The 25,215-nt window shown below is 44.6% G+C and overlaps 1 long non-coding RNA gene across 1 annotated transcript in view; it reads left to right on the forward strand.

Moving 5' to 3' along the window:
* The window catches only part of LOC109368803, a 103,240-nt gene extending 78,031 nt beyond the window's left edge, over window positions 1-25,209 (forward strand). Inside the window, exons 3-4 of the long non-coding RNA XR_002117152.2 lie at window positions 11,481-11,640; window positions 18,647-25,209. This is a non-coding gene — a long non-coding RNA (uncharacterized LOC109368803). The remainder of the gene's footprint in view (window positions 1-11,480; window positions 11,641-18,646) is intronic.
* The last annotated feature ends 6 nt before the right edge of the window (window positions 25,210-25,215 follow it).

The following is a 25,215-nucleotide window of genomic DNA, read 5'->3' on the forward strand; positions in this document are numbered from 1 at the left end:
TTGGCAGATTTGTGCCTCCGCGGGTGGGAGATGCATGCTCCTGGAAGCATGGCTGGGGTCCCTGAGACCTGGCCTGTGGGCTGCTGCCTGAGCTCTCTAGGGAGAGAGGCCCTGCTGCAGGGTGCCGTGGGACCGGCGCTGGTGGCAGAAGCGTGGCCATGGCTGAGCCTGCCGGGCAGGGCAGAGCACGACAGCGTCCCCTCACCACAGGACAGACTGTGCTGGCACCTGCAGGGAGGCTGGGCTGGCTCTCGTTTGCTATTCCCTGCACACACTCAGGGAGTCTCGTGCACTAAGTGACATCAAGGCTCATTATTTTCATCAGATGCCACATTTGTAACCTGTTACCGAGTAAATTGTGATAAAATAGACTGGAGCAGCCCAGGGTCTGACTGTGTACTGAGATGGCTGCTGTGAGTGTGGCAGACAGGCACGGAGCCTTGCAGGGCTGCTGGCTCCAGCACTGTAATGGAACAGGGAGCCTCGTGTTAGCAGGAGGCTGGACCAGGAGGCACGTATGATGCGCTCACGTGTTTTGACAAACCACATGCTTGGGATGAAGGGGAGAGGAGACCCTTCCAATGTCTATGGGAGGCAGCTCTATATTTACCTGTTTCTTTCCTTCTTGTCATTGGGTAAATTGAGATATGGGGAAAGAAAAATGACTCATCCAATGTCACATAGTAAATGGCAACTTTATCTCCTGGCTCTCCATCCTGTGCTTGAGTGGTCCCTCTAACGTTGTAGAGTAGGCGGCAGCAGGGCAGCAGTTTTCACATTTCTTGCCCCCATGTCAGAGTCCAGCTGACATGTGTGACCTGCTGTGTTGTCTCTCTTTGGAGGTTCTCAAGGCTGTTTGGAACATCCTGATTTTTGAAGGGGGTCTAAATTTGTTTCCAAGCTAGGAGACACCAACTCTATTTTAGTAGCGTCTCGCTTCCTTTCCAAGCTTCTCTTATCCCTGCAGTTGTAGACACGTTTGATCCAACAGTATATCATGAAGCAAGATTAGATATTTTCTTCAGTTTGTATGTGGAAGATCTGAGGAAATGAGAAGGCAAGGAATTTCTAGCAGGACACATCTGTGTCTTTGAATCAGAGGGTTGAGAGCAGGCGCCTTCCCCTGAGACGTCTATTCTCTGCTTCTGACATACACTGAATACCTGCTTGTGGGTTTAAGGAGCAAATGGAGCTTACAGGAGAGCTCAGAGCTCTGGGTGCTGTGTGTATATGTAACCACACTCCATAGCATATATTAACATAGGCTTCCAAATAATTCTTTCACAGGATTAATAAATGCTAAATAGAAAATACAAGGACGGTTTAGACACCAGTAGTGCATGTTTCTGGTGCCACAGCTGAACGTGCTGGAGATGGTTATAAATGATGGCTTAACTATAAGGATTCTTAGGAATTTTAATACATCAAAAAATGTGCTGAGATGTAAAACAAGAATGGTTTTTGAAAAGTTTTGATTGAAATGAAAGAAGCTATTTGATGGCAATATAAATACTTCACTTTGGCAAACTCCAGTGGTGTGTTTTTTAGGGGCTTTCTGTATTCTGATCAAAAGAAAGACAGTGTTGCAGTGAAAACGTTTTCAATGAAAATGCAAACAAGAAAAATGTTATATCAGGAAAAAAAAAATTTCCAGATGTGTAGAGTTTACAAATATCTCTGATGTGGCGAAACTATGAAATATTTTACTGATACCAAAGGTAAATTTTTTAAGGAAAGTGTGCATGAGCCTTTTTTTCCCCCTAGCTTTAGGTGTACTCACCTACCAGCTGGTGACCAGCTCTTTACTGCAGCGCTCCTTTAACGCTTACCGATCTCTTATAAATATAATAAAGTGTGCGCTTTACTCTCTGCCCCAAAGGTCTTACAATTTAAATTGGCAGTTCAGAGAAGTTATCTCCCTGTTTCAGGAACTGGAGCATAGCGGTATCAGTGATTTGCTCAAGGTGACATGGAATTGTAAAGACGGGCACCAGCTCATTCCCCTGTCGGGACGCGATCTGTGCCCCGAGTCACCCCTCGTGCTGGGAGCCCTGTGGGCTGGGAGCCGGCCTGCGGCAGGAGCCGGCCGCGGCTGGGGGCCCGTGTGGCCGGGCATCTCTGCTGCAGCTGTCACTGCTCTTTGCTGACAGTTGCTGGAGTCCATGCTGCCTGCTTTTATGGTGCTAATTAATCTCTTGTAATTAATGAAATCCTTTTACCTCACGTTCCTCCCATTTCTTTCCTCTTTGCCTCTCTTCACCTTACGCAGCTGAAACCTACGGTCCTCCTTGAGCGGGGCCTGATAAAATCTCCAGCCTTTCAGCATCGCTGTGCGCTCCGCTGCGGCAGCACTGGTGCCTCCATCTGCTTTTCTCCTTTGGTGCGGTAGCAGCTTAATCTTCATGGCCTGTTATCTTTGAAGCACACTTGATTTCTCCCAAGAAAAACAGCTCAGCGTTTTAGTACCCGCTGCTTTCCCTCTTAGCAAAGTGCACATCATTGCTGTTTAACCGTGGCCTCACAGGCTCTGAGTGTGGAATGGCATTCCTTTGGATAGACTTGATTGGGACAGCACATTCAGACAGCACTGTTTGTACGTGTCTTTGCTCTCCAGGACTAAGCAGTAATTCTGTCCCCTAACTTCTACTTAAAATGTTTTTTCTCTCCTCCTCAAGGGGCAGAGTCTATTCTATGGAACTTGTCATTCTGTGATAGGTAATTTGAGCAGAAAACAGGCTCGAGTGGTGCCTCTGGATGTACCCATCCTGTCCAGCCCCTGTGAGTTATCATATCTGGCATTCCTGAAAGAGCAGCAATAGAGCCCTGCTTCATGAACAGTACACAACACAGTGGAAATCTAGTCCTGAAGGATGCTTAGTTCAGTCCCGCTTCTGTCACCATGTCACCACTTGCCTGAGGGGTAATAAAAGTTGAGGGAGCCAAGCTATGAGCACTACAAGGATAGGTCTCCATACCTCTGCATGTTCAGCAGCTAACGACAGTGTATTTTCCCTGGTGCAGACTGGGCCAGATACATTGCTCTCTTTGTGAGACTTCTTCAGCAGTTTCTTTCCTGCTCTGAAGATAGGAGTTTGCAGTGCCTCTCCTCCATCTGTATGGCTGATTTACATACAGAAGGGTGATCAGCTGTGGGAAGAACAGCCTAGCGGATCAAATACTAAGTGACATTAAATGGCATACAAGTGACATTACTTCGATTCTCTGCTGAGCTATGAGCTGCTGTGTAACAGTGCACACAGTAATTAATTCCTATGCCTCTGCTCCCCAGCTGTAAAATGGGCCTTTCTCTGTGTTTCTGGGAAGTCCTTCATCAGCCTGAGGTCAACCACAGCAATGCCTGCACAGAGCTTGGAAACTGCTGGTGAGGCCCATTCAGACGTGCCCTTAGAAAGTTGCCAGGAAGGCAATTACTGTGGTCAGGAGGAATTGTATCATGCCTTGTTTGTATGGCAGAGGTGCATGTGGACACTACAGTTACTTCCACTTTTCTGCTCATCTCCACCTCTTTGAGTGAGAACACACAGTCCAGTGGAAGGGAGAGTGGCAGACCAGCTCCTTAGCATGATATACTGATCTAGGCATACAAATTGGTAGAGGGCAATATATTGACATTGGAAAAACTTTCATGGATGATATTGTAGTTTATTGTTTATTCAAAGAGGGAGAAAGAAGTATGCTTTATGGAGTGGTGGTAGGGAAATTGCTCTGTCTCACTGAGCATATGTTTACTCACTGGGATTCTCACTTTGCTCACAATGGTGTTAATCAATAAGTATTCTGTTAAACTAGACTAAAGGAATTTTTGCCATGTTTGCCTGTGTGTTCAGGCAAAATTGAGGCACTGGTGTAACTCTGAGTCACTGTTACCCACAAACTGAATGCTTTATGAAAGGTATATGCCTTCTAGCTTTATAGGGCCAGATTCTGCTACTGCTTGTGCTGATGTAAATCATAGGTGGTCCCCAGCGGGTCAGGAATAAAATTCAACAGGCTGAACAAATCCTGACTGAATACGTAGAATTATCTCAGAAAGATGGGAGCAACACAAGGACCATACAGGCTTAGCAAAAGGCCTCATCTTCCTCATCTGGCTGCATGCAAAAGGCCTACCCTGCTTTGGCTCTGTCTCAGCTCAGAGGCAGGCCCCTAGCGCTCCTTGCACAGATCTTTGCTTCTGGATTGGAGAGGACCACAGCTGAGCTGTGGTGCACAGAGCTTTCTCCCCCAAAGGGCAATCCCTTCTGCCCTTGGAAGGAGGACTGCTGTGGAGCAGTGTCTGCTCTCATGCCCCGCTGTGCTGATGAACACGTAACGCAGGCTGTGAGCTGCGGGGTCTGCATTGGCACCACACACCGTGCTGAGCTGCAATGCAATGGGAGCTGGGGCAGCTTCTGGCCTGGGATCGGGTGTCAAGGAGAGGCGGTGGGGGGTGAGAAGTGCCAGGAATGCTGCTTCCCAGCTGGCTCTGGAAACAGGTCATGTTGGTGTCCGTCCGCACTCAGATTAATTATTCAAGTGCTCTTTGAAAGCACACATCATGCAGAAGGCGAAGACAGCTTGGCTTCACCTGCTGGAAAACAAGCACTCCTAAGCTCCAGGGCCAAAGCAGGGCTCCTGCTGTACGCACTGCCTGCAGCTCCTGCTCCCTTTGTGGCAGCAGGTCTCTGCTGCACCAAGCCTTTCACTTACAGGCCTGGACTGTGTGGGCCTTCCTCCCTTTCAGGATTCAGGATGTTGTTTGCATCCCGGGCTGGTCATGTAGAAAGTGGTACATGAAGGACAACCACTGAGTGCACTCTGGGCAGTGTTGAATGCATATCACTGGGAAGCGCATTCTACTAAGTTTGAAAGAAGAAAATAAGATAACATAAGCTTGAGATTTCCAGGACAAGGGCAGTGTGTGCCACGCAGCATCTTCAAGCAGGAAGAAGGCTGTGCAACTGTTGGTGACGGTGGCCTGTGCCCACCAGTCTCCCCCTGATCCTTCTCCCATGAATTGTCATCAGCTGTAGCACAGGATGCCTGATGGGCAATGAAGCAGTGTAGTAATTTCAGGTTGAGAACTGAGAGCTGTTGGTTTGTTGTCTTTGAGCTCAGAGAGGTAAGTAGCTATGTACTGCCAGGAGGTGATGCTTTGGGAAAGAAACATGCATAGGAGGGGACAGCGCAAACATTGACTGCTCTGCAGGTTCACAGCAGAACTGCAGTGCAGGGACTCGCTGAGTTCTCTGGCCTGCAGCTGAGGACAGAGCGTGGCACAACCTTGTTACAGCAGAACACAGGGCCATTCTGCAAGACCAAAATATCCTTCTGTTCTACAGAACACGTTTTATCTTTATTAACTGTCTCATTCAACAGCAAAGGCAATCAGCAGCTCCCTAACAGTCTGTCCCAAGACAAAAGTAAATTTTCTGACCTGATTATTCTTAGGACCTCTGTATCAAAACTATTTCATATCTGATTTATTCTTTCTTCTGTGCTCTGTGAAGGTGTAGATTATTTCTGGCACCAAGTAGGAATATTTAAAAATATTTATCTGTTATTATAGTTTTTTTATAGAATGGCCTCAGAGTCTGAGTGCCCTCAGCATTACTTTTGGTATCTGGGCACTGGGGGCTCCTGTTCCAAAGCAGTTATAATACGGTGAAAGTTATGATAATCTAGTATACAAGCTGTAATTTGAGAGAATTAGCCTGTAATGTGATTTCCATTCTGAGTATCTGAAACAGGAGCTTTTTAAAAGAAAAACTGATAATTATATACTGAAGTTTCACTTTTTAAATTCATTATTTTCTCCATCATTTTTTCAGGTAGATTGTAAGAATAAAGCAAATAGAACTAGCAGTGATCTCTGGGGTTATCAAGTCTGTTATTTTCCACTGTGAAAATGGCTTCTCTGGCCAAGTGCTGCACTGTAATGACTACAGACAGTGCAGGGAGCAGCTCCTGCTTCTTTGTCTGTACCCCGAGTTGGGGTACAGGTATTGCCCGCACACGTCCCAGGGGTCAGCTGTACACATCTGTGCCTCTGTGTGTTGCACACTGGCTAAAACATGGGATTCTCTTCCTCTTCTCATGTGAAAGTAAAGAACAGAAAACATTTTCCATCTAAATTTCTGTATGAAATAGTGGTTAGTAATATAAAATGAATGCAAACAGGCTCCTTAAAGCCTGATTGAGAAATGCTTGGAAGGGCTGTGTAAGGTCCCATGTGGTTAGAATAGTCCTTTGTCAGCTGAGTTTCTTCATCAGGCTCTGTCTTCCACAGCACGCTGAGATTTATCAGTTACTGAGTAAGTACTGGGAGAAAGGGGTCGTAAATATAGATGCAGATAGATACATAAATACAGGCTGTCATCGGATCAGGTGTTCACTTTGAGCCTTTTGATGTTCCACATGCACTCTTCAGAGGTCTTGTTAGGTCTTGAACACAGAACAGGATCTTCCCGCACTATGTGAAGCACCTCCCTTCTGAGGAAACCAGCACAGGTTCTGGAAGGCTCACAGGAGGAGTGGAAGCCAGTGGTTGTGGAGCTGTGACAGCATCAGGCTGCTCCAGGCTCAGGGAAGCTGTCTGGTGAGGCTTTGACTGGTAGCTCCAACGTGGCAGGGCGCACTGGTAGTTTGTCACGACAGCCTATAGCTGTGACCAGAATTTCTCTTAGAAAATTGAAAGGTGTGTCTGACCTGCTAACTTGTCCTGCCCTGGGTTTGCTGTGGCACAGGGCAACACAAGGATTTCATGCCTTACAGCAGACCATGCTGGGGCTGGGAAAGGTGAAGGCAATGGATTTTCAGCAAGATGGAACTGCAGTGTTTCCCCGCATTCAGGCTGTTGTTGCCATTTGTGTGTCCCTGGTGCACTGATCAGCATGGGGGGACAGACATACAGAGACACCTCTGCAGAAGAAATGTACTTAAGCCCCTTATTTAAACATTCGCAAAAGATGAAAAATCTAGTCCGGGAACCCAAAATTTTGAAGCACAACTCATCTTCAGGCACTGGAGCAGATAACATGTACTGGAAGTGGTCAGACACCACGGTTTTGCTGGGTGCTGCTGATCTAGTAAGAAGATGAGAAGTAATGGCCTTAAGTAGGGCCAGGAGAAGTTCAGGTTGGGTACTGGGATATTTCTTCTCAGAAAGTGGCAGTGCGCTGGCACAGGCTGCCCACGGAGGTGTTCAAGAAAAGAACAGACATGGCACTGAAGGACGTGGTGAGTGGGCATGGTGGGGTGGGTTGGTGTTGGACTAGATGGTCTCAGAGCTCTTTTCCAACGTTAATGACTGTGAATCAGGTGTGGAGGGAGGGGGTCTCTTTTCACTGTGCTGTTTGGATCATCCATGCCAGCACGACATCACTGCCAGGATTTCTTTGTGTTCTTGAGCTTTTACGTGGAGGATTGGGAAATACTGGGAAATATATGTTTTACTGAATTACTCCAGAAAGCATCTGACTGCTTTCCAACCAGTAGGAGAATGTGAAAAGCAGCCCGTGCCTCACTTGTTCATCTCTGCCAAATGGTGGGGACATAATTCTGTTTCTTGCTTAAATGTGGAGATGTATCTTGAGGCCTGGCTTCATGTTTTTTTCTCAAGGGGAAATGAATGTTTTCAAGTCCTAAACACACAGCAGGGTGGAAAGGGCATGACAAAGAAGCTAGACAAAAAGATTTAGAAATAGTTCAACTGTGGTTGATCCTGCCTTGGCAGGGATGTGGTCTGGATGGTCTTGATGATTTCCTACAGTCCTCTCCAGCCTTATTTTCTTTGGTTCTACAAAAGGACAGAATAATTATTTCTGTTACTATGGAGCACTTCAGGAGCGCTCCTCAGAGATCAGGATTGGGCGTTGCCTGGTGCTGTACTGGCACGGAGGAGAAAGATGGTCCTGCCCTCAGAGAGCTCTCAGCTATGAGTCAAGCAGCAGTGGATAGCAAAGACAGCTGAGGGAATAGAGCGCGGAGCAGTGAGACGCTATTGATCAGCAGGATAGGCAGTACTCATAATACATCAGCAGCCTAACTGCTGTCAGATTTTTGCAGGCATCATGGCTAAGGAGAATGTGAAGGAGGATAATGAGGAAGCTTTGCAAATGAAATCTCCAGGCTCCCACCACCTCTGCTCTGGAGCCGGGCAGTGGCAGGATGATGGTTTGCTCCCACTTGTGCAGTTCTTGCTGCCCCGCCTGCCGCTGCCCACTCGTGCTGAGGGCAGAGGTGTTGCTCCTGCAAACTTGCTTCAGGCTGTGTCATAGCGGGGTGGCAGAGGCAGAACCGCGATGCGGCCCGCTGTCCCACATGCTGAGGGACCTCCTCCGGTGACAAGAAGTAAAGTTGATGAGTCTGTATCGAGACAGTGAAGTGACCCCCGTGCTGCTCCACATAATTAATAAATAAAGCACTGGGGGAGTTTTTGCCATGCCGGCTGCTATGACAGGGCTGTCTACGGTGCACTTAAGCATTAAATGACCAATTTCTGTCAGACTAACTTCCCAAGCCTCTCTCTCTCTCTCTCTCTCTCTCACAAAGCTAGCTTCCTCGCTCCCTGCACTTGGAGTTTTTCAGCAACTGATGGCTCCTGGTTCATTTCTGTGGAATTAATTGGTCCCTGAATGAATTCTGTTGACAGGGCAATTTATCATGTGTTTGGGTTGACAGTGTTGGATACCGGTAAAGGGGGGGAGTGGTGTGCGAGTGGGATGAGGGGCGATGGACAAGGTGGGGGTGGGTGGGAGGAAGAAGAGGAGGAGAAGAAAGAGGAGGTGGAGGAGGAGATTGTTTAAAAAAATAAAATGAGAGAGAGGTTAAACTCTGTTCCTCCTTGACTCCCTGTGGTCCAACTCAGTGCAGTGACTCGCTCACAAGGGGATGGGAGGAAGTGGAAGGGAGGCAGGGAATGCTGCTTCTCTTGTGACAGGACTCAGGAGGCTGCTTTTCCACAATTTGCACCATGGCTTGGGGGAAAAATGACTTGAGAAAAAGCAAGTAGTTTTGTGTTATCTCTGGGGCTCAGCCTCAAGCCTCCATATGTATTGCCTGAATCCCTACTTTGCTCTCATAACAGAATGGGTTGGAAGCTCAGAACAGATCCAGTTAACCCCCAGCATGCTGATAGATGCCCCAACACTGTTTCAGCAGGTGCTGAATGGCATTCAGCATCTTACAGTGTGCATTGGTTCCGCTGGTCGGGGATAGCCAAGGAGTCATATCCTGTAGAAAGACATCAGCAATTTGGGTCCTCAGTTTCCCTCACTGTGGATCAGAAGGGGGTGCCTGATCCCACGTGTGGCTGTGAGAGCCTCAAATTACATCATTTCACATTTTCCAAGGTGGAAACCATGAAGGACTTCCTGATATAATTAAAATTACGTTGTAACTGCATTGCCATTGAAATGTTGTGACCCTGGTTTATGGATTTAGTTCTTAGCATGTTCTAGATGCTGACTAGATCTAGTGCTGAGTGGGAGCAGGCAGAGTGAGAAATGTAGGAAGCAGGAAGGTGGCACAGATAAACTTCAGAGGAGAATTTGAGAGACACTGTAGGACCCCTGCAAGTCGGAAAGCCAGTTATAGTTACAGCACTAGAAGGAAACGTACAGGAAAAGATAACCATGTAAAGATGTCATGGGTAAAGAAAAGACTTATTTTAAAATACTTTCATTATCCTTCTCTTGGTATGGCTACTCCAAGGAAATGGTGCGGGCAACTCCTTCTGAAGGCTTTTGCAACAGGGTTCCATTGCAGTTAAACAGGTCAATAAATCCGTGACTCATCTGTAGTGCAGGGAATCCAATCTAGAAATAGTTCCACTGGAACTGAGAGGATCTAGAACAACAGTCATGACTTCAGATAGCTTTCTATGGAGGAAGTGCATGAATGTGACTATTTTTGTTAAGAGATCCTAAAGTATAAGCTGTTTAAAGTGAAGACCAGCATTTTGCTGTAGTTTGGTAAGGCAAAAAACAAAAATGTACACAGAAACTAACACAGATTGTCAACGGTGGCAAGAATACCCAAGCAGTGACTTTTCTGCCCAGAGGTCAAGCAAACAGATAGACTTAAATCAGAGATCCTGGGAGATGTATGCAATGCCTGGAAAAGAGTAGTCTGAATTGGGGATTCTATGAAACGAGATTCCAGTTAGCTAAATCCCACAGAGCAGAAGCATTCTTGATTGCTGATAAGAAGGAGCTTGCATGGGAGTTAAAAGTCTTTTTTATAAAGAATAAGACATAAAGTCTAGATACACATTAATTGTAAAGTGCATTTTTTCTCAGTACAAACAAGATTAGCAATGTTATAGCTTATAGGTGCCAGGATGAAGAATATAAGGGTTGGTAGTGAAGGCTCTGCAGCCTGGTATACACAGATCCAAAGCAGCTGTGCTTGATAGTAGGTATATTCAACCAGAAATAACGTGTTGTGTTTTCAGCAGTGCAGGTAATCACCTGTCAAAATATTTTAGCTCAGGTTCGGTATATTTTCCAGCACTAGAACCTTTATATATAGTAGTGAATGTTCCTCTGAAACAGATTCCCCAGCTCAATCCCAGCTACAGAACCTACAGTAGGAATTAATTCAGAGCAGCCCTATGGGTATCTCATATCAGAGGCCAGACAAGATGATCACAGTGTGCTAGGAGTCTCCTCTGGGGTAGCTGTGGCAATGAACTTGAAAACAGCTATCTTAAAAGTCAATGCCTGAATCCAGCTTCACTTATACACAGTTTACACGAGTGTAGCTCTTCTGGCTTCAGACTTCTGATTGACAGTAGTGGATACAGAAGGCAAATCAAGCTATGAGAAAAGTGATTATGATCAGGCTGTCCTGAGCCAGTCAGGTGAACATGACACAGGACACATTAATAGAGCAAATGAGCGTGTTTCACTTGTGTTGCTGAGCCTCTGGGACAGAAACAGAGAAGTTTTCATAGGATACAGTAGCAAGATAGACTTGATGGCAAGATAGACAACTTAAAAATTAATCAACATAACAAGCTTCTTCAGCATTTATCAGAATATAGGCCAGACACACAGGCTGATTTCTCACTTTGAATGCTAAATCTGTGGATTTAAGAACATGGGGTTTGTAAGAGTGGGTCAGGCTCATGGTTTGTAAGGTCTATGATCTCTAGCAGTAGTCTCAACAGATTCTTAAAAGGAAGGCAGAAGAACTACACAATGGGTAGATGTAGGAGGAATCTGCAGTTTATTGGGAGCTCAAGCAGCTTGCAGTTGGCTTAATCCCAGAAATCCTAATATCTTTCCAGAATGCTTGTTGAATGCTAAGCTGTAATGTTTGGTTTTTTTTTTTCTGGAATCTTGGTGACTTCCTGTGGTTATAAATTCAGCTGGTCAAAATAAAAGCTATTGGGGAAAAATTTTAATCAGCTTTGAATTTGCTGCTTCGTAATCTAATCAAGTGTCTTCTTTTGCTTGTATTCTTGTGACCTACAGGTTATGGTTCTGTTAAGGAAGCCTCTGGCGTGGCTGTAGGGGAATGTTCAGGAACCATTGTGATGAATTCCAATTAAGAGTCTTCCTGACACCAGGGGCTGCAGAAGTCAAAGAATGCCCTGAGCAGCACAGCAACAGTCTGCGCGGAGCACAGATAAAGGTAAGAAAATGGCATAATTGTGAAACAGAACAGAACATTCATGAAGACGTAAAAGGGCTTTGAATTTGGAAGAATCTCCAAATGAATTGCTCAGCTAAGATTACTGCCTGGAGCCCAAAAGGACGTGGTAAAGATTGTTGTATGCTTGACATGGAAAATAGTGGAATGATAAAAATACTTTACCCTGTTTTGAATTGATTAATCTGGAACGGACGTTTGTAGAAAGTTGTAGATTGTGATCATGAAAAAGAATTTTTTATAGTTACATGAGAATTGTAAGGAAGATTTATGGTTTGATCAATGAGATCAAAGAGATTCCTGAGAATTTTTGCTGCGCTCCTGATTCCAGTTGAAGCTGTGGAAAGTCTGTTGCTCCTAAAGATTCTTACATGTGTTCTAAGGTAACACCAGTACTCGATCTTGGAAGAGAAGCAGGAATCCTCAGTATGTTGGGGAGATGGTGCTAATCTACATAGCAACTTGTCTTTACCTGGTTCTATGTATTGCTGGTTAAAGGAAATTCTGAGGACTGACCTCCCAGCCAACTGGATACTTAAACAGAGTTGGCCAATTTTCTCTTCGCAGAGGGAAGAATTTGCAGTTGGTCTTTTTCTTTTAACATGACAGAAGTAACTTGTCATACGTTATTGTGGCATTAACTGAGCTAAACCAGAGCTCTCCACTGAGTCTGAGGGACTTGAGCAGATAAATATCCACGTGGCTGTAGTATTGAGAAAATGTGGTACTCTTGGACAGAAAGTTAAAATGTCTTTGCTAGAGCTGAGTGCTGTAGATGACTACATCCAGTTGGTTACTGTCAGTATCATGCATTATCAAACACTGGGGGAATGCTGGAATTCAATAGCAGAGACTGCTGTGAGTAGTAATTTACTACTTTTGAGAGCCTGAAGCTCTCGAAGTACCATCTTTGTTCTAGGAATGGAATATCCTCCACAGAGGAGGTATGGGTCATGATGCAAAAAGGTGATACGTGATGCTTTTGTTTTCAGACTCTCTTACTCAAACCCACGTTCTTCTCTCTTTGACCCCTTCAGTCTGGGCTGTAGTTTAGGTGAATTGTTTACCACCGTTCCCAAATATTCTGATGTCATTTGTTCTCAGCCTCAGTTTGTGAATGCAAATAGGTCTCAGAGCATATAAAAATATTGTTGATTTTTTGCTTTCGCTGTATCAGACAAACAAAATACATATGAAGAGGAAAAACACATGAATAAACAAACAGTAATGGATCACAACAGACAATCCGTACCCAAAGATAAAAAATAGATACAGAGCAATATTGGAGATACTGATAAAGAGACCGCCTGGTTTCCATAATCAAAGGCTGTTTTAAGTGCCTCTTGTTTTTGCTTCCACTCTGCTTCCCCTCTTTTTTACGGGGAATTACTTAGTGGAATCTTGACCTGGAGCAGGATTTTCTGGGAAATTAGTAATAACAGAGAAGTTACCTCTAAGGAAAGTACATTTGATATCACCAGGATGTTTCCCATGAGTGGTAATTTGTGGCCTTCTCCAAGAAAATGTTTTCTGTTTATGGTGTATTTTGTTGTAGCAATTAGGGGCCAAGCCCCTTGTTGGGGACCAGCAAGCTGCTACCTCACCAGCTCTACAAAAACAAAACAGTAAAAGAATTCCTGTTACAGGCAGTAATAACCTAAATCTAACACAAGTGATCACCTGATACACACAGATAGGGAATGCAGTGAAATAGTTGGGAAAGGGATAGAACTGAAGTCCTTCCTGATTTATAGTAAAACTTAAAGGTAAAAATAGTGACCTATGCATGCATACATACCAGGTTCAAATTTGGAGCCCTTAAGGACTAGTCACAGATGTGGAAAGAGAGCTTCTGAAATGTTCTGACAAAGGTGAAACTAAGGGACAAAATACAGTTCAGAAGATGGGCTGGTTTCTCAATGATTTCTGGCCAGTAAGTCCTCAAAGCAGAATACTGACCTGGGAATAAATCATGGAAAGAAATTGCACTCCAATCCTGAGTACATCTGCAAAAAGAAGAAATAGCTCATGAACTGGGAAAGCACTAGGCTGTCAGTGATTTGGGGAAGTTGTGCTTTTGTTCAGATCCCTGAATACAGATTACTTTTTAGAGAGCTCCTTCTGGGAATCTTGGCCAAGCCTCTCCCTGTATTAACAGCTTTATGACCTTTCTTTGGGCTGTCAGTGTGCTTCTGTGAGCTGTCTGTCAGGTCTTGCTTTCCACTGTGTGATAGCCTGAAGTTTCTCTTAGGTTTTGTCGCAGCATTTTCAGTGGATTTGCTTAGACTTTCTTTACATTTTGTGCAAGCATTCCCCTGCTGTAAAAGGACGCAGCAAGTAGAAAACCTGTTTTGATGATTCATTATCTTTCATTTATTTCCTCCAGGATGTGCCAGACCTTTCAAAGCATGTCAGTAAGGTGGGTATGAGAAAACACCTCTCATCCCGTCTAGGAACATGATCACATCCCAGCGCCCTTCTGCTGGGCTGATAGTGAACGTCCCTCTTTGCTTTTCTTCATGTCTCCATAGAGGAGGATCTCTGACGAGACCGAGGGGTCGTCCTCATTCTGTCAATGATCAGATGAGCAGCACTGAATGAGTCACTTCCCCTCACTATTTTGTCTAATTATAAGTAGGTTGGTCAGGACAGGAATGATGTCTTAGTTTGCACAGTATGCAACACGTGGACTCTTTTTCTCAGTATTTCTAGATAATCTTGTAATATGGTTCATAATGACAGTGCCTAAGGCCTGTAGAGTTTCCTTCCACGACTGCAGCCTGTGGCTGTACCACTCTGTGTGTACATTCAGCACCCCTGAAGCTGCCTGCTAGTAGCTGTATTTCGGCAGTTTTGTCACAGTCCTAAGCAGCAATGTACAGATCAGAATATGATCTTAGCCCAGCAGAGGTGTACATGTATGCCAACAAGTGTAATCTGGTCAGTGTTTTATTGCATGGAAACCAGTACTTTGTATACCCGGTTTGGCAAGTCTTAAACACTCAGGAAGCAGCACATGCTATCCCCCACCTGTAAGAATAACGCAGTGAGCTTAGATGTCATTAAGAGTTCTCTGGTTTTTTGTCTTGTCTGTTTAAGCCTGTACTTGAAATGGGTTGGTGAAACCAATGAACTCACAACTGTTTAAGAAGGCTGAGATTTTCATCTTGTATCATATATATTTAACTGGAGCAAAAGCACAAAATTTTCACCGCTGGGAGAATTGTGAGAATCGGTAATGTACCAGTCTGGTTTAAAAGGAACTGTCTGCTTGCTGCACTGCCTAGAGAATTACACTGATATCTGCAAGCATTGTAAGTGACATATGATGGCAGAGCTGCTCTCAGCAAAACAAAGTAGGTGGAGAAAATACAGGTGCATGAGATGGAGTTTGTGATGGGGTGCTTAGGAGATGACATAAATCCGTCATCAGGCAGCAGCTCTGTGGAAGTGCAGGTTTCTGGAACGGTTCAGTGGCAACCTAATGCAAATATGCAAATGATCGTACTTTGAAAAATTAGGCTAAACTCTCTTTTGAGTGCAAATGAAACAGTAGGTAAAAATTTTGCACCATTCTTTGGTACAGACAGCAGAGTTCAGAATTTTCCAGAGAAAACTGGGCATGGGGAGCTTTCCTCCAAGCCTGAACTCTCAGGGGTACGTTCCTACAGTACCATCAGCTCCTGAGCTCGTCCACTCTTCCCTGGCTTTGGGTCAGCTGATGCTGTTTGCTGCCATTTTTATGCCTCTCTCATGCTTATATAACAAACACTTCCCTTGACTCAGTAAATGTACCCAGCTGCAGACCCCTCCTTGCTGAGCAGAGCGGTGGGAACACAGTCCCTGCACATCGCTGCGATGGGTGCAGAGTGCAGTACATGCGGCAGCTTTGGGATGGCTTCAGGATACGTCCCCTCCTCCTCTGTGGCATTGTGGTTCAGTCCCCAGAGAGACAGCACATCACTTTTCGCACTCTCACTTTATCCTTTTAACCACTGTAAAACCCGCAGAATGTAAGAATACAAAGTTTTTACTCAATATGTAGGGAAAAAACGGCCAAAACAAAAGGTGATGCCAGTTCCTCACCTCTCACCAGAGTCACGAGGAAAGAGCCAAGCTGCAGCTCTACTGCAGTCGAGGAGCTGAACTCCCCCTTCCTGCTCCTCCTGGCCCAGCCCAGCCCCCAGGAAGGGCTCAGCGCCCCGTGAACAGAGTCCCCCCGAGCGCGGTGCGGAGCCAGAGGAGTGACAGGTGCCTCCTGATATGCCTAAATGAGAAGAGCCAATCGGAGGAGCCTGCCCAGCTTTTGTTGTCATCTGGCTTTGCTCATGAAATATGAGTTTGATTGACAGATGCATCAAGGTTCACAGTTTATTGGTTTTTGCAAAAGAGCCAGATCTGCCAATTTAGACAGGGGAGTGACACAAAACTTTCCATCTAAATGGACTAATTTTACCACAGGGAATTCCCAGGCAGAGCGCGCCAAGGCAGGCGCAGTCCTGTTTTATTTTTTAACAAGGACTGAATGACAAATATAAACGACAGTTCTGGGCTGACGGAACATCAGCATTTGACACTTCACAGGGGAGCGGTGAAATAAACAATAGGCAGAGAAATTGAATTAGAATCAGATGAGAGTCAGCTAGAGGGGGAGAGGAGGGCCTGATTCTCTACCAGATCATTTATAAAAGAGCAAACTGAATACTAAGTAGGTATAACATGCTCACATCCTTATTTATTAGCAAATTTAACCTGCTAGTGTGTTGCGCTTGTGTGATGTAAATGAGTCAGTGGATGAAGGTGGGTGGTAGGGGAGAGCCGTGCACAGGGGTGGTGGTGTATGAGGGGTTCCATTCATGGCACTGCAAACTTCTGTGTTAGTGGTACTCTGTGTAACTTACAGACTGCACAGAGTTACAGAGCAAGAAGTATGATAAGTTCATGGAATTGTCTCCTGTTGCCACTGCACAGTACTCTCAGAGTTCTGTCTGGTCTGCCTGTGTTCTTGCAGTTGGCAACTTTTGGGTGCTCAGCTTTGCAGCTTTAGCTCAATTCTTTTACCGCTTTTCTTTCTTTTTTTTTTTTTCTATAGCGCTTTTCAATTTAAAACAGGCAATTTTTGATATTTAAGAATGATAATTCTATACACAATCAGTCTGGGGCTTCTGAGTGCAGACTGTTTCTGCTTGAGATAAAAGGTTGTCTCAGCTGCTAGCGCAAGCAAGCTATTATCCTAGTTCTGCTCAGCTTTAGCAGGAGATAGGATACATAAACTTTCCCAGTGGGTTAGGCAGCTAGTTTGTTAGCTAGGCATTGCTGGGAGAAATTTGGATTCCTGGCTTTTATGTCATGCTCTGAGATTTGAAGCGTGTCTGGAGAAGTGATTTTCAATCTTTTTCAATTAGCGAACAGTGAGAACAAAAAACAATCGGTAGAAGAATAGCTGCTAGTCTAGGGAATCTAGATCCACAAGCTCACTTTTCCCATCTACATTAAAAGCAGTTTCGGTAAAAGCAAAGTAAAGCTTTTGAAACAATTTAAAAGTACTGATCTTGATATTAGAGAAAGTGGCTTTAAAGTAAAGGGCTTTGGGTCGACTTGCTGCTTAATGGTGATCCAGCTGTCCTATGTAAGCCTGGGAAGTGCCCACGTGGCTGGTGCCTTACTGCTGAGCACTGCACTCAGGCAGGTGCCAGGTGAGGTCTGCAGATGGGCTGCGTGCTGGCGGGGCTTCTGCTGAGGAAAAATGCTGCTGCCTTCTGCAAACGGCAGCACAGAGCTGTGTGAAATTTCATACTGCTCACCCTTATACCCTTCGGGTTTTCTGTGTAGGTTTTGAGTGTCTTCGTAAGTGTTCAACAGGGCGTGTTTGAAATTGGTCTCGGGCTGGAAATCACAATGTTTGTGATATTTCGTTGTCAGCGCGTCTCTTAAAGCAGAATGATTCATTTCCTTCTGAACAGGCAGAGAGGCAAAACCAGGGCGATTCTGATGTAAGGAATATGTTTTGGAAAAAGACAATTTAAAAGTGAAGCCATTTTTGTTACATTTCTCCAAGCTGAAGGCCTATCTTCCTGCAAAGACTGGTGTGTAGTTCTGGGTGAAAGCATGGCTGTGCATTGCCCTGAGCCAAGGCAATCCATTAACGCTTTTCTCACCCCGCTGAAGTCACAGGTGCTTTCAGTTCAGCATTCGATAAGCTGTGGCCGCAGCAAGTCAGGGTCACAGTAGTGAAGGGGCTGTGGCCTCTGCTCACAGAGAATCATGTTTTTGAGGGGCTGTGCAAAGGAGTCGTGTCTGCAGCAGGAGACTGAGCAAGGCAGTGAGAACAGTGTTGAAAGAAAGGACAGAAGTGAAAAGGAAGCAGGACCTGCAAGAAGTGGCCAGGGCTGGCAGTGGGATTTCTCCTGCTGAGGGATAGCAGGAAAAGGCCCTTTCCAAGCAACTGGCATAGCATGAATTTGCACCTCCTAGGTAGTCTCTTGATGTCACACTGATCACACCTGCTTTGGATGGGCAGCTTCTACTAAAACACTGCAGAAGGCAGAGGAAAAAAAACAAATATTTGCTGACATGCTCTGGTATCAAGCCAGCTTTTGTCAGCCTGGCCAGCATTTAGAGGGCTGTTGTCAGGTCTTGTAACACTTGAGCTGCTTCCTAAAGCACCAAACTATAGGGTCCTTGTGAGGAGGTGAGATGCTCATTTCTTACTGAAATAAGTACGTTTCTGGCTCTTGAGTAAAAGGGGTATAGTTACTGATGTAGCCATAGTGGTCTTTCAGACTGATAAAATTGGAAGTCAAAAGTTGTTTTGTTTTTATTTTATATATGTATATATTCATATATACAAAATAGTATTGTGTTATATGCAAATCACATGATTTCCAATCAATCTGATGGTTTTTTGTGGACACAATTTGGTTCACAATTTTTGAGTACTAGGAGCAGGCAATACGGGCTCTAACAAACTTTCTTTGCTTCACTGCAGACAGCTCCTGAATCACAGAAGTTAACTGTCCTGAGGATATTGTGAGCTATTTCTACTTCTAAAGCAGTCAAGAGTTTATGTGCAGCCTGTTCACCATGCATATCTTCGTTAATGGCTACTTGTTCAATGACCTCATCTTCCCTTAATATTTAAAACATTTCACTTTGGGTACAAGCATCAGTATGTTGATTTGCTGGATGGTATTTTTCAGGATCATTTTTGTCCCTTTAAAACAGAGATGTTGTGTTCGCTGTTCTCCACTCTGCCATTTCCCCATGTCCCTCAAGCTTTTCAGGACTGGTTGTGTGTGATCCAGTAAACTCATCCACCTGCCCACTTAGTATCTTTGGGTGTGTATCATGTAGGTAGGTTGCTGGCACTGTGAATGCTTACATGTTCCAATGCTTTCCTTGTCTACATCTTACTAAAGAATTTATTGTTGGAGACAATTGTTAAAATCTCAGAATGTTCCAACTTTTCTTTTAGTTACAAAACAGATATCTGTTTTTAATATTGCCCAGTCTCTTAGAATGTAATTTTCCTTCATTGTAGACAGAATGGTGATCTCTGTAGATTTATCACACCACGCTTTCACACTGAGATTGCCTGTTGATTATGGGAGAATGTCAACGGTTTACGGGCCAGTTCGGGTCGATCATTAAAGGAGCGTAAGACAAGTTGGAGTTGTAGAAATAGTTCTTTTGTGCAAGTTTTTTTTGTTTTATGAAGGTTCATAAATTCTTGGAAGTTGTGAAAGTTTTGCTATAGTACAGCTACCTGTTATGGGGCCTTATACAGAAACCTCAGGATGCAATTTTCTGGGTTGAATGCATTGGGATTTCAAATGTTTTCTTCTCAATCTTTAATGCTGTTTTATCAGGATGAATTTTGAAAAGCCTTTTTGCTTTCTTCTGCTGCACATGTGTGTGATGCTTTGCCGTTAGCCTCTGACAGTGAGCACACATCAGTAAATTCCACTCAGTTTAACACCGGGGATGTCGTATGTTAGTCCACTGTTGGACTCAAGTCACCTAAACTTTGGTAGAGAAAAGTAATCCTGACGTGTGGGAGACTTCAGAACATAGAAATCTGGTTTTGCTCAGATTTGGAGCCTGCTCTGGGCCCGCCTGCCTAGCGGGTGAGCCCTGCAAGGCAGAGTCCCTGCTTCTAGAGAGCTGCCAGGCAGTTTTACTGCAGTGTTGTGAAAATTGAATTGCTTTTACAGACTGTTTGGATTTCCACAAATTGACTTTCACTTATGGAAAATGCCCTGTTGGAAGATTTTCAGCCTATTCTATTAATATTGAAAGAGAAAGTATAAACTGAAAGAATAGGAAAATAGGAAATAGGTTTTAACTGTCTGCTGAGCGAAAGCTTTGTGCAAGCATTTGGTTTCCTGACAGCGTTCTGCACAGATTTCCTTGAGATACACACACAGCAGCAGAAAATCTGGCCTTCTGACTTTCACGGGCTGTTGTGAGAGTATTTGTAAATGATTGGGAATTGGAGAAGGAGAATTGATTTAGCCTAGCCTGACTCCTTGCTACATTTTTACTCCGCCTCTATGACCTTAAACTGCGCTCGACTTCCTGGAAAATTAATGCTTGACTGAGGAAAAATTGAGCGAATGCCTCATTACTGGGTGTGTTTACAGCATACCTTAATATAATGCCTAACTCTTTGTTAGGCAAACAACGAGTAGTTTGGAGAATGGGTTATTAATGACTTTGCATTTGGCTTTGCCTTGTGTTGACCAAGATAGAAGTTCAGCAAGAGTAAGCTTGAACAGTGTCAGGCAAAAGGGATTCTTCTAATGGAGCTAAAAATGGAGCAGCAGAGGAGGGGGAGTGAGATCTGAGAGGTGCTGATCACTCCTCCGAGATGTCAGAGGCAGGCAGAGCAGGTATTGCTCATCCCAAAGCGGGCTATGGGGAAACAGGTGCAGAGTAGCAGAGGGTGTTGGGTTGTCCCACGCCATGACGTGGTGGCTACCCAGCAGCACTCTCATTTCTGAGGTACCTGGGGACACCAGATGTGTTATGGATCACTGGGGATCAGTTGAGTGAGATCAATATCAGACGGAGTCCCGCTGGCAATGAACCGGAGCGGGATGGCAGGTGGGGGCTCAGAGGCTGGCCTGTGCTGGGAGGGGTTGCATTCATGCGCAGTGCCTTCTGTCGTGTGGTGTGGTGCTGACCAGCAATCGTGGTGTTGTTTACATGGTGCCTGAAGTGTGCTAGGTGTGGCAAACGTAACAGGCAAACATAACATCCTGGAGAGCTTAAGGGAATCTGCTGGAGAGAGAGGAGTGCTGAGGGAATGAGAGAGAGGGGGGAGGAGAAACAAGCCAGAAGCTGCCAAAATGACATAACCAAAAAAAAAAAAAAAGTTTTTATTTTTCATGTGCACAAAAAGAGAAAAGAGTTGAACAGAACTGAAGCGATGAGGAAAAGCCAAGAGTGGCTGCAACAGCCTAGAATGGAAATTACCCTGCACCTGGCACTCGTCCTCTCCATGGGCTCATGCCTTGCTCAGCCTGGAGAGCATCAGCAGAGCTGCATAAGGTTGGATCTGCTTTCAGTTCTCTAATTGCTGTTGTTTGTTCCCTCCTTCCTGCTTTGCAAGTTAGCCACTGTCTTGGACCCAGCCAAGGACACAACATGGTATGTGTGGGGTTCTCTAGAAGCCCCCATTCTGTCAGACCCCAAGGGCAGCTATAATTCTCTTCTGAGAGGCCTGCTTTTCTTTAGGGAAGAAAGGGTGTTTTTTTCCAACAATTCAGTAAACCAAAAAATTCCTTTAGGAAAATGATGCTGTATATATATTAATCTATACTCAAGAAGAGAAATAGGTGCAGGGTTATTTTTGTTTTCCTTCTGAGGTTTGTTTGTCAGCCTCACATTCACTTCTTCAGTTGCGGTCGTGTTCTGAATGTGACCCATCATTGCTGGGGGGTCACAGAGCATGCAGATGTGGCCCCATTTCCACAGAGCAGGGCTCGTTGCTGCTTTACCTCCCACTCCAGGTTTTAACAGATCTGCCCTGTGCAACCCTTCCAGCTTCTTGCCCCCACATCCCGCTGGGCCAGAAGGACATGAGAGCTTCAGAGAACAGGACTCAAAAGTGCTGCCCAGTTTTTAATAGCATGGTCTCTGTTCCTCCCAGTGAAGTATGGCATTTGAGAACTCACAAGATTCCTCCCTCTCAAACAAACAAACAAAAAAACAACAACAAACAAACAAGCAAAACTGTTACAGGAGAAGATGCAGTTGCACAGCATTTCTGCTTGGTCCATTAGATAAAGCAACCATCGCAGAAGAGCTAAGAATGATGTGAAAGAAACGAAGGGAGAGCTAGAGAAGAACAAAGAAATGAAGAGCTATTTGTGAGAAAAATAAAAGAGAGAAATGTAATGGAAATGTTCATTATTATTCAGAATAACACTTAGCACTGCAATAGAATTTTCTTTCCAGGATCTTAAAGGTGAGCTGGTGCTAATTAATTCAGCTGCACCGTACCTCTGTGGACTAGGAACTACTGTTATCCCCATTTTACAGAAGATTGGAGTTGAGGCATAGGGGAGAAATTGGACTTGACAAAGGTTCACTGGAGCCAGGTGGAGAACTGGAGAGTCTGAACTCCCAGATACCTACTCCCATACCAGTAATACTGATCTGGATAGAAAAGTGCCCCGGGAATGAAAAACACTAAAAGAAAGAGATAGAAGTGAATTAGAGTATGAGAAAGAAATGAGAAAGGGAAGAGACAGCAGAATGGAGTAGAGAGATCTGAGTCACAGACTTCACTGGTTTTGCATAGCGATTTCTTTCCTCCAGGTTTTTGTTTTTTTTTAAATCTTTTTTTCCTGTAAGACTTTTAAAATAATAATGAAAAAGAATCCATTTATAATAAAGCAGCTGTTGGCCAGCTGGGAAAGGGGTCCTTCCAAGGTTTGGCTGTTCCCTCAGGTTCTGGATTTGTGCTGTGCTTTATTGAACACAGTGTTTTGTTTTCAGTGAGCACAACAAGACTTGCACAGTACAGACAGAGTGTTCCTTATCTACAGGATGAGACGAGGCTGTTTTAATAACTACCATGATGAAGATGGAGATGAACTTATATACACGAGGGATTGCCTTCACATTACACACATTATCTTCCTACAAAGCAGCAATTGTTTTTGCAAATAACATAATATTAAATAATTGGTAAATTTTTGCGTTTCCTGCATAGTCCAGTCTAATGGAATCTATATGAATATTGATGGTTTTCTTCCGCATAATATCACCACATAAATCCCTGTGTCAGCTACTAGACTTTAGCTATAATACTGCTTTACAATGCATCCACCGACTGTAAATCAAAACAATCAACACAAGAAACTCTTTGGCAAATGTAATTCAGTACATTCGCATGGGGGTCTACAGATGGTGGTGGAAGAGGATTAGACTGCCCAGTCCTTTGCATAATTCTGCTTTCCTTTTGATTTTCCTGATCGAACTACTTGCAATTATGTACTTTCCAGACCAACCCAACGCCTGGTGGAAGTCCTCTTTTATTGGCGGAGTTCTGTCAATGGTGAATTTGTCCCTCTGAGGGTCAGATCAAACCAGCCATGAGTGAGCCAACCAAATCCAGCTTTTGTGACCTATCTCATGTCTCACGTTTGGCGAAACAGCTTTATGAAAAAGAGCATTTCTGAGCTGCTAGCTTCAGTTGAGGTGGCCCCTGGGCTGCAGGTTGCTAAACGTGAGGTGCAACCATTTCCTTTCCTTGAGCCTCCTCAGGAAGTTCTAGTGGCCAGTACTGGGATGCACTGCCTTTGGCCCTGAGCACAGGTAGGGCAAGGGCTGTACTGATGAACTAAAAGGGAGACTATGGAACCGGATCCAGCATCTGTCTGGTGTCTATGGAGGAAAACAAGGAGTGGTACATTTTTAGACATTACTCAGATTTTTGCTTCTCATGTAGAATAAAATGAGATAATGGGCCAAATTGTGGTCTCAGTAACAGTGAAACAGCTCTTCTATTTGCAGCAGGTTACTCAGAGGTTAGGTGTGCAGAATAACACTTTAAATAGTAGATCAGAAGTAACCTCTTTGACTTTATTCTGTACAGGAACAGATTGTAGCTCTTCATGTTCTATGTAAACACCCCCACCCCCATACCCTTTTCATTTGGGCATTCCGTTAAAGAAGACACAGACCTATAATCAGCTAGAGCCATGCAAGGGCTACAAGTGTTAGGTGAAAGGGGCCTTCGGGATCAACACAGCTGTTTAGTGATGGTGGCTTTCATACATACAAGTTAAACTTGAAAACAGAAGGCTGAGTCCACAGCCACATCTCAGTGGCTGGGAACTTTGGATTTCATACATAATGTTGGCTATACGGACCATACCATTTGCTTTTATGCCCTTTGGAGTTTTGATTCTCAATCCTGTCTTTGTCCATGGACAGTAGTCCATTCATTTTATCAGAAACCTCTCTAAAACAACAAGGATCTGCTTTGGCAGACTTGATGCCCTGGGGACAGGCTATAGCTGCCTTCATGTTTTCTTTGAGTATTTTTTAAGAAGTGTCAGTGCAAGGAACAGTTTATGAGTTTGCTGACAATACAGGAGTAATAAGCATTTCTATTGACAGTTAGCCTTTTGCAGAACAGTGTTTGCTAGTCACTTGGGAGCCAAAAAGAGCAGAAAAATCCCTAGAGAATCATCAGGTGAGCATTTGGGATAAGGGGTAAATATTAGGGTGCACAATATAGGGTTGAATGTGAAAAGATGAGGTTGCATATTGGGACTGGCTGGAAGGATGTGGGCATATGGATTTGAATGTAAGCCCATAAATTATCAGGCATATGAGCAGATGGACTGGAAATTGAAGAGGGGCCCATATTGCAAGGCTGCAGTGGTCGGGAAATTAGGTGTTGGATACAGATAATGAGGCTGTTGTCGCCAGGCTATAGGGATCTGGAGAATGGGTGCCGGACATATGTAAAACTGGGAAAGCTGGGATGTGGGTGAACGGACGTAGGCATGGGTGCGGGGATTAGGGTGAAAGGAGAGGAGCCTAAGGGCTAGGGAACCAAGCAACAATCCCAGCCAATCCTGAATTTGTCCATCTCAGTCTCAGCTGTCCGAAGGGCAATCAGATGGGCCCATGTGAAGCCCCACACTTTCCTTTCCACCACAAAGCGCAGTTAGAGTGCAGCTGGGCTTGTTTTCTTTGTTTGCCAACCAGTGACATGGAAAACATTTGTTGACTCAGAGAGCTTTTTGTCGACTGATGTGTTTGGTAACTTTGTCAGATGTGACTTGTCCACACGGCTCCCCAGAGACAGGATTTGGGAAAGGGGAGGAGGAGGAGGCGACAGGGGTGGAGCTGGCATCCAATCCTCTCCAATACCACCATCCCATTGTAGTGCAAAACAGAAAGGAAACAAAACCCGAGAGTGAAAGAGGAGCGTCAAGCGTCAGAGGAACTGGTCTGCTATTCGGGTGGCGGGGAGGGGTGAGACTTGAAGTTTTATTTTTGTAGGGTTTTTTAATTATTATTTTGTTTTTGTTG

This window comes from Meleagris gallopavo, chromosome 8, assembly GCF_000146605.3.
Source record: "Meleagris gallopavo isolate NT-WF06-2002-E0010 breed Aviagen turkey brand Nicholas breeding stock chromosome 8, Turkey_5.1, whole genome shotgun sequence".
Lineage (NCBI taxonomy): Eukaryota > Metazoa > Chordata > Aves > Galliformes > Phasianidae > Meleagris > Meleagris gallopavo.